The sequence below is a fragment of the Anomaloglossus baeobatrachus genome, chromosome 7 (assembly GCF_048569485.1).
Source record: "Anomaloglossus baeobatrachus isolate aAnoBae1 chromosome 7, aAnoBae1.hap1, whole genome shotgun sequence".
Lineage (NCBI taxonomy): Eukaryota > Metazoa > Chordata > Amphibia > Anura > Aromobatidae > Anomaloglossus > Anomaloglossus baeobatrachus.
Genome location: NC_134359.1, coordinates 283,311,588 through 283,319,615, shown reverse-complemented (window position 1 = coordinate 283,319,615; position 8,028 = coordinate 283,311,588). Strand labels below are relative to the sequence as shown.

Genomic DNA, 8,028 nt, shown 5'->3' with positions numbered 1-8,028 from the left:
AGCAGAGAGCGAAATGGGAATTCCCGGAATGTGTCTGAGTGAGAGTGGGAGGGGCTGCCGTGCTGGTAATGAAAGCCGGAAAACATGTCCGCGGGTAGGTGAGTTAGTAATGGGGGACACAGTGAGGGGAGATGTGAGGACCTGCGGGGCCAGGGAGGGCCCTGTAATGTGGAGAAGCCTGATATTATATAGCAATGTCGTGTATATCGTGATTGAGTGTGGCAGGGGCTGCTGTGTGTGCTGACACCATCATGGCGCTGTGTATACCGTGATTACAACATTAATGTGCAGAGGAGAGTGCAGGAAACGGCAATGTATACGAGCGATGACCCAGTCACTGCCAGGAGGAGGGGAAGAGGAAGGCCACAGTCACTGCCAGGAGGAGGGAAAGAGGGAGGCCACAGTCACTGCCAGGAGGAGGGAAAGAGGGAGGCCACAGTCACTGCCAGGAGGAGGGGAAGAGGGAGGCCACAGTCACTGCCAGGAGGAGGGAAAGAGGGAGGCCACAGTCACTGCCAGGAGGAGGGGAAGAGGGAGGCCACAGTCACTGCCAGGAGGAGGGGAAGAGGGAGGCCACAGTCACTGCCAGGAGGTGGGGAAGAGGGATGACACAGTCACTGCCAGGAGGAGGGAAAGAGGGAGGACAAAGTCACTGCCAGGAGGAGGAGAAGAGGGGATGACACAGTCACTGTCAGGAGGAGGGGAAGAGGGAAGACACAGTCACTGCCAGGAGGAGGGAAAGAGAGAGGACACAGTCACTGCCAGGAGGAGGGGAAGAGGGAGGACACAGTCACTGCCAAGAGGAGGGGAAGAGGAAGGCCACAGTCACTGCCAGGAGGAGGGAAAGAGGGAGGCCACAGTCACTGCCAGGAGGAGGGGAAGAGGGAGGCCACAGTCACTGCCAGGAGGAGGGGAAGAGGGAGGCCACAGTCACTGCCAGGAGGTGGGGAAGAGGGATGACACAGTCACTGCCAGGAGGAGGGAAAGAGGGAGGACAAAGTCACTGCCAGGAGGAGGAGAAGAGGGGATGACACAGTCACTGTCAGGAGGAGGGGAAGAGGGAAGACACAGTCACTGCCAGGAGGAGGGAAAGAGAGAGGACACAGTCACTGCCAGGAGGAGGGGAAGAGGGAGGACACAGTCACTGCCAAGAGGAGGGGAAGAGGAAGGCCACAGTCACTGCCAGGAGGAGGGAAAGAGGGAGGCCACAGTCACTGCCAGGAGGAGGGGAAGAGGGAGGCCACAGTCACTGCCAGGAGGAGGGGAAGCTGCCAGGAGGTGGGGAAGAGGGATGACACAGTCACTGCCAGGAGGAGGGAAAGAGGGAGGACAAAGTCACTGCCAGGAGGAGGAGAAGAGGGGATGACACAGTCACTGTCAGGAGGAGGGGAAGAGGGAAGACACAGTCACTGCCAGGAGGAGGGAAAGAGAGAGGACACAGTCACTGCCAGGAGGAGGGGAAGAGGGAGGACACAGTCACTGCCAAGAGGAGGGGAAGAGGGAGGACACAGTCACTGCCAGGAGGAGGGGGGGAGGGAGGAAACAGTCACTGCCAGGAGGAGGGGAAGAGGGAGGACACAGTCACTGCCAAGAGGAGGGGAAGAGGGATGACACAGTCACTGCCAGGAGGTGGGGAAGAGGAAGGCCACAGTCACTGCCAGGAGGAGGAGAAGAGGGAGGATGGGAAGAGGGATGACACAGTCACTGCCAGGGGGAGGGGAAGAGGGAGGATGGGAAGAGGGATGACACAGTCACTGCCAGGAGGAGGGGAAGAGGGAGGATGGGAAGAGGGATGACACAGTCACTGCCAGGAGGAGGGGAAGAGGGAGGACACATTCACTGCCAGGAGGAGGAGAAGAGGGAGGATGGGAAGAGGGATGACACAGTCACTGCCAGGAGGAGGAGAAGAGGGAGGAGGGGAAGAGGGAGGACACAGTCACTGCCAGGAGGAGGGGAAGAGGGAGGACACAGTCACTGCCAAGAGGAGGGGAAGAGGGAGGACACAGTCACTGCCAGGAGGAGGGGGGGAGGGAGGAAACAGTCACTGCCAGGAGGAGGGGAAGAGGGAGGACACAGTCACTGCCAAGAGGAGGGGAAGAGGGATGACACAGTCACTGCCAGGAGGTGGGGAAGAGGAAGGCCACAGTCACTGCCAGGAGGTGGGGAAGAGGGAGGATGGGAAGAGGGATGACACAGTCACTACCAGGAGGAGGAGAAGAGGGAGGATGGGAAGAGGAATGACACAGTCACTGCCAGGAGGAGGAGAAGAGGGAGGATGGGAAGAGGGATGACACAGTCACTGCCAGGAGGAGGGGAAGAGGGAGGATGGGAAGAGGGATGACACAGTCACTGCCAGGAGGAGGGGAAGAGGGAGGATGGGAAGAGGGATGACACAGTCACTGCCAGGAGGAGGGGAAGAGGGAGGACACATTCACTGCCAGGAGGATGGGAAGAGGGATGACACAGTCACTGCCAGGAGGATGGGAAGAGGGAGGACACAGTCACTGCCAGGAGGAGGGGAAGAGGGAGGACACACACTGCCAGGAGGAGGGGAAGATGGATGACACAGTCACTGCCAGGAGGAGGGGAAGAGGGAGGACACAGTCACTGCCAGGAGGTGGGGAAGAGGGAGGACACAGTCACTGCCAGGAGGAGGGGAAGATGGATGACACAGTCACTGCCAGGAGGAGGGGAAGAGGGAGGACACAGTCACTGCCAGGAGGAGGAGAAGAGGGATGACACAGTCACTGCCAGGAGGTGGGGAAGAGGGATGACACAGTCACTGCCAGGAGGAGGGGAAGAGGGAGGACACAGTCACTGCCAGGAGGAGGGGAAGAGGGAGGACACAGTCACTGCCAGGAGGAGGGAGGACACAATCACTGCCAGGAAGAGGGAGGACACAGTCACTGCCAGTAGGAGGGGAAGAGGGAGGACACAGTCACTGCCAGTAGGAGGGGAAGAGGGAGGACACAGTCACTGTCAGGAGGAGGGGAAGAGGGAGGACACAGTGACTGCCAGGAGGAGAGAATGAGGAAGGCCACAGTCCATGTTTTTCACAGACCCATAGACTTCCATTTCCCCTTCTCATCTGTGCTGACGAACAAAAATGAGCGTCTCCTTGTAGATCACACAGACACGTGTGGTTCACATGGACGTGTAAAGATCACCATAGACTTTAATGGGTGACGTGTGAAGGAGGACTTAGGTATAAATGCATTAATACCGGTGCAAATGTAAAATGAAGTTATTCCTGGCAACCAATCAGGTCACAATTTTATTTTCCTATGGAGCTTCTAACATTAGATAAGTGGAATCTTGTTACTATGGTAACTGTTCCGCCCCATTGTCATTTTGGTACAGATGATTGGCGTGTGGACTGATTCCTTTCTGCTGACACTTTGTGCTGTTCGTCATTTGCCGTTGTCCTGATTGCTGGGCTATGGCAGTCTTAACTGGTCCTCTTGCAGGAGATCTCAGAGATCCTGTAATCCGTCATTGGGATCCCTCAGGATCGATATCCTGTAAATAAGAAAAGATATGCGGTGCCACCCAGACACTGATTATCTCCTGCTGGAGAAGCCGTCTTTCACAGAGCCATGCTTGCAGGTTTCTTCTTCTGTATTATCCACTGATTGACTTATGTGTTGTGCTGCAGAACCTCATAATATGCCCCTCAGCTGCTGCAGAACCTCATAATATTCCCCTCAGCTGCTGCAGAACCTCATAATATGCCCCTCAGCTGCTGCAGAACCTCATAATATGCCCCTCAGCTGCTGCAGAACCTCATAATATGCCCCTCAGCTGCTGCAGAACCTCATAATATGCCCCTCAGCTGCTGCAGAACCTCATAATATGCCCCTCAGCTGCTGCAGAACCTCATAATATGTCCCTCAGCTGCTGCAGAACCTCATAATATGCCCCTCAGCTGCTGCAGAACCTCATAATATGCACCTCAGCTGCTGCAGAACCTCATAATATGCACCTCAACTGCTGCAAAACTTCATATGCCCCTCAGCTGCTGCAGAACCTCAGCTGCTGCAGAACCACATAATACGTACCTCAGCTGCTGCAGAACCACATAATAGGCACCTCAGCTGCTGCAGAACCACATAATAGGCACCTCAGCTGCTGCAGAAAGTTCATAATACGCACCTCAGCTGCTGCAGAACCACATAATACACACCTTAGCTGCTGCAGAACCTCATAATATGCTCCTCAGCTGCTGCAGAACCTCATAATATGCCCCTCAGCTGCTGCAGAACCTCATAATATGCCCCTCAGCTGCTGCAGAACCACATAATATGCACCTCAGCTGCTGCAGAACCTCATAATATGCCCCTCAGCTGCTGCAGAACCACATAATATGCACCTCAGCTGCTGCAGAACCTCATAATATGCTCCTCAGCTGCTGCAGAACCTCATAATATGCCCCTCAGCTGCTGCAGAACCTCATAATATGCCCCTCAGCTGCTGCAGAACCTCATAATATGCTCCTCAGCTGCTGCAGAACCTCATAATATGCTCCTCAGCTGCTGCAGAACCTCATAATATGCCCCTCAGCTGCTGCAGAACCTCATAATATGCACCTCAACTGCTGCAAAACTTCATATGCCCCTCAGCTGCTGCAGAACCTCAGCTGCTGCAGAACCTCATAATATGCCCCTCAGCTGCTGCAGAACCACATAATAGGCACCTCAGCTGCTGCAGAACCACATAATAGGCACCTTAGCTGCTGCAGAACCACATAATAGGCACCTCCGCTGCTGCAGAAAGTTCATAATATGCACCTCAGCTGCTGCAGAACCACATAATACGTACCTCAGCTGCTGCAGAACCACATAATAGGCACCTCAGCTGCTGCAGAACCTCATAATAGGCACCTCAGCTGCTGCAGAAAGTTCATAATACGCACCTCAGCTGCTGCAGAACCTCATAATACACACCTTAGCTGCTGCAGAACATCATAGTAGGCACCTCAGCTGCTGCAGAACTTCATAATATGCACCTCAGCTGCTGCAGAACTTCATAATATGCACCTCAGCTGCTGCACAACCTCATAATACACCTCAGCTGCTGCACAACCTCATAATACACCTCAGCTGCTGCACAACCTCATAATACACCTCAGCTGCTGCACAACCTCATAATACACCTCAGCTGCTGCAGAACCTCATAATACACATCTCAGTTGCTGCAGACACTTATAATATGCACCTCAACTACTACACAGCCTTTTAATATGCCCCTCAGCTGCTGCAGAACCTCCTGATGTTTCCTGAGTGTGCCCTCGGTGTGATGTCCCGCAGCCCCCGTCCCTCTCCCTGTGCTCGGGGCGGTCTGTGTGGAGCGCGGCGGCTGCTGCCAGGGGTTTTCCACTGTTGCTGATGTCGCCCACTGCTGCACATGCCTGTGTGTCTACATCACACGCTCTGCGCTCACACGCTGGGGAGAGAGGGAAGTTGTTGCACAAGACGAGGTACGGAGCAGGGAGGCGGTTCTGGGGCCCGGGGTGCGATGCGGGGAGGCGGCTCTGGGGCCCGGGGTGCGATGCGGGGAGGCGGCTCTGGGGCCCGGGGTGCGATGCGGGGAGGCGGCTCTGGGGCCCGGGGTGCGATGCGGGGAGGCGGCTCTGGGGCCCGGGGTGCGATGCGGGGAGGCGGCTCTGGGGCCCGGGGTGCGTGGGGGGAGGCGGCTCTGGGGCCCGGGGTGCGGTGGGGGGAGGCGGCTCTGGGGCCCCGGGGTGCGGTGAGGTACGGAGCTGGGAGGCGGCTCTGGGGCCCGGGGTGCGATGCGGGGAGGCGGCTCTGGGGCCCGGGGTGCGGTGAGGTACGGAGCGGGGAGGCGGCTCTGGGGCCCGGGGTGCGGTGGGGGGAGGCGGCTCTGGGGCCCCGGGGTGCGGTGCGGGGATTATGTAGCAGAGCAGTAGTGACACAATTATACCTGATAATTGTGAAACCAGAAAAAGCAAATGTGACCGTCTCCGTGCGTCACACCACGGCTCAGCTGATGTGTAACTACAACTCCCAGCAGGCTGAGATGTGTAAGTATCTGTACACATAGTTTAATACCGTATATATAAGGGGGGGTCTACACTGTACATTTATGGAGGTGTATACGGTGGGGTCGGCGTTCCACCTCTCCATGTCATGTATTATTTGGCCTCAGCCCAGTCTGTGTGTGTCGGGGTGTCATGAGGAGGGTGCTGGAGTTGGGGTGTCCATTCGGGTGACACTGTTGCAGAGCGCAGGATCAGGGGGTAGACGTGTCCCAGAGTTGGGGAAACCAGGTGAGGATTGGGGGATGGACATGTCCGAGTGACGCGAAGTGCAGGATCGGTAGTGGATGCATCCGGGTGACGCAGAGTGCAGGATCGGTGGTGGATGCATCCGGGTGACGCAGAGTGCAGGATCGGTGGTGGATGCATCCGGGTGACGCAGAGTGCAGGATCGGTGGTGGATGCATCCGGGTGACGCAGAGTGCAGGATCGGTGGTGGATGCATCCGGGTGACGCAGAGTGCAGGATCGGTGGGTGGATGTGTCCGTGTCTCACATAGCACAGGATTGGTGGGTGGACGTGTCCGGGTGACGCAGAGTGCAGGATCGGTGGTAGATGTGTCCGGGTCTCACATAGCACAGGATCGGGGGTGGATGTGTCCGGGTGACGCAGAGTGCAGGATCGGGGGTGGATGTGTCCGGGTGACGCAGAGTGCAGGATCGGGGGTGGACGTGTCCGAGTCTCACATAGCACAGGATCGGGGGTGGATGTGTCCGGATGACGCAGAGTGCAGGATCGGTGGTAGATGTGTCCGGGTCTCACATAGCACAGGATCGGGGGTGGATGGGTCCGGGTGACGCAGAGTGCAGGATCGGGGGTGGATGGGTCCGGGTGACGCAGAGTGCAGGATCGGGGGTGGATGTGTCCGGGTGACGCAGAGTGCAGGATCAGGGGTGGATGTGTCCGGGTGACGCAGAGGGCAGGATCGGGGGTGGATGTGTCCGGGTGACGCAGAGCGCAGGATCGGGGGTGGACGTGTCCGGGTGACGCAGAGCGCAGGATCGGGGGTGGACGTGTCCGGGTGACGCAGAGCGCAGGATCGGGGGTGGACGTGTCCGGGTGACGCAGAGCGCAGGATCGGGGGTGGATGTGTCCGGGTGATGCAGAGTGCAGGATCGGGGATGGACGTGTCCGGGTGACGCAGAGTGCAGGATCGGGGGTGGACGTGTCCGGGTGACGCAGAGCGCAGGATCGGGGATGGACGTGTCCGGGTGACGCAGAGCGCAGGATCGGGGATGGACGTGTCCGGGTGACGCAGAGCGCAGGATCGGGGATGGACGTGTCCGGGTGACGCAGAGCGCAGGATCGGGGATGGACGTGTCCGGGTGACGCAGAGCGCAGGATCGGGGGTGGACGTGTCCGGGTGACGCAGAGCGCAGGATCGGGGGTGGACGTGTCCGGGTGACGCAGAGCGCAGGATCGGGGGTGGACGTGTCCGGGTGACGCAGAGCGCAGGATCGGGGGTGGACGTGTCCGGGTGACGCAGAGCGCAGGATCGGGGGTGGACGTGTCCGGGTGACGCAGAGCGCAGGATCGGGGGTGGACGTGTCCGGGTGACGCAGAGCGCAGGATCGGGGGTGGACGTGTCCGGGTGACGCAGAGCGCAGGATCGGGGGTGGACGTGTCCGGGTGACGCAGAGTGCAGGATCGGGGGTGGATGTGTCTGGGTGACGCAGAGTGCAGGATCGGGGGTGGACGTGTCCGGGTGACGCAGAGCGCAGGATCGGGGGTGGATGTGTCCGGGTGACGCAGAGTGCAGGTTCGGGGGTGGACGTGTCCCGGAGTTGGGGCGTCCATTTGGGTGATGCAGAGCGCAGGATCGGTGGTGGATGTGTCTGGGTGACGCAGAGCGCAGGATCGGTGGTGGATGTGTCCGGGTGACGCAGAGTGCAGGATCGGGGGTGGATGTGTCTGGGTGACGCAGAGCGCAGGTTCAGGGGTGGACGTGTCCTGGAGTTGGGGTGTCCATTTGG

At 58.5% G+C, this 8,028-nt stretch overlaps 1 protein-coding gene across 5 annotated transcripts in view; it reads left to right on the top strand.

The window, feature by feature from the left end:
* Positions 1-20: 20 nt before the first annotated feature.
* TRAF7 (TNF receptor associated factor 7) overlaps positions 21-8,028 on the top strand; it is a 37,899-nt gene continuing 29,891 nt past the window's right edge. For 2 of the 5 annotated variants that reach the window (XM_075318298.1, XM_075318293.1), the window contains exon 1: positions 21-98. The gene's annotated coding sequence lies outside the window, so the exon portion shown is untranslated. Of the gene's footprint in view, positions 99-5,454; positions 5,477-6,016; positions 6,041-8,028 lie in introns of those variants that run through there. The other 3 variants (XM_075318294.1, XM_075318295.1, XM_075318297.1) reach the window with 3 other exon arrangements.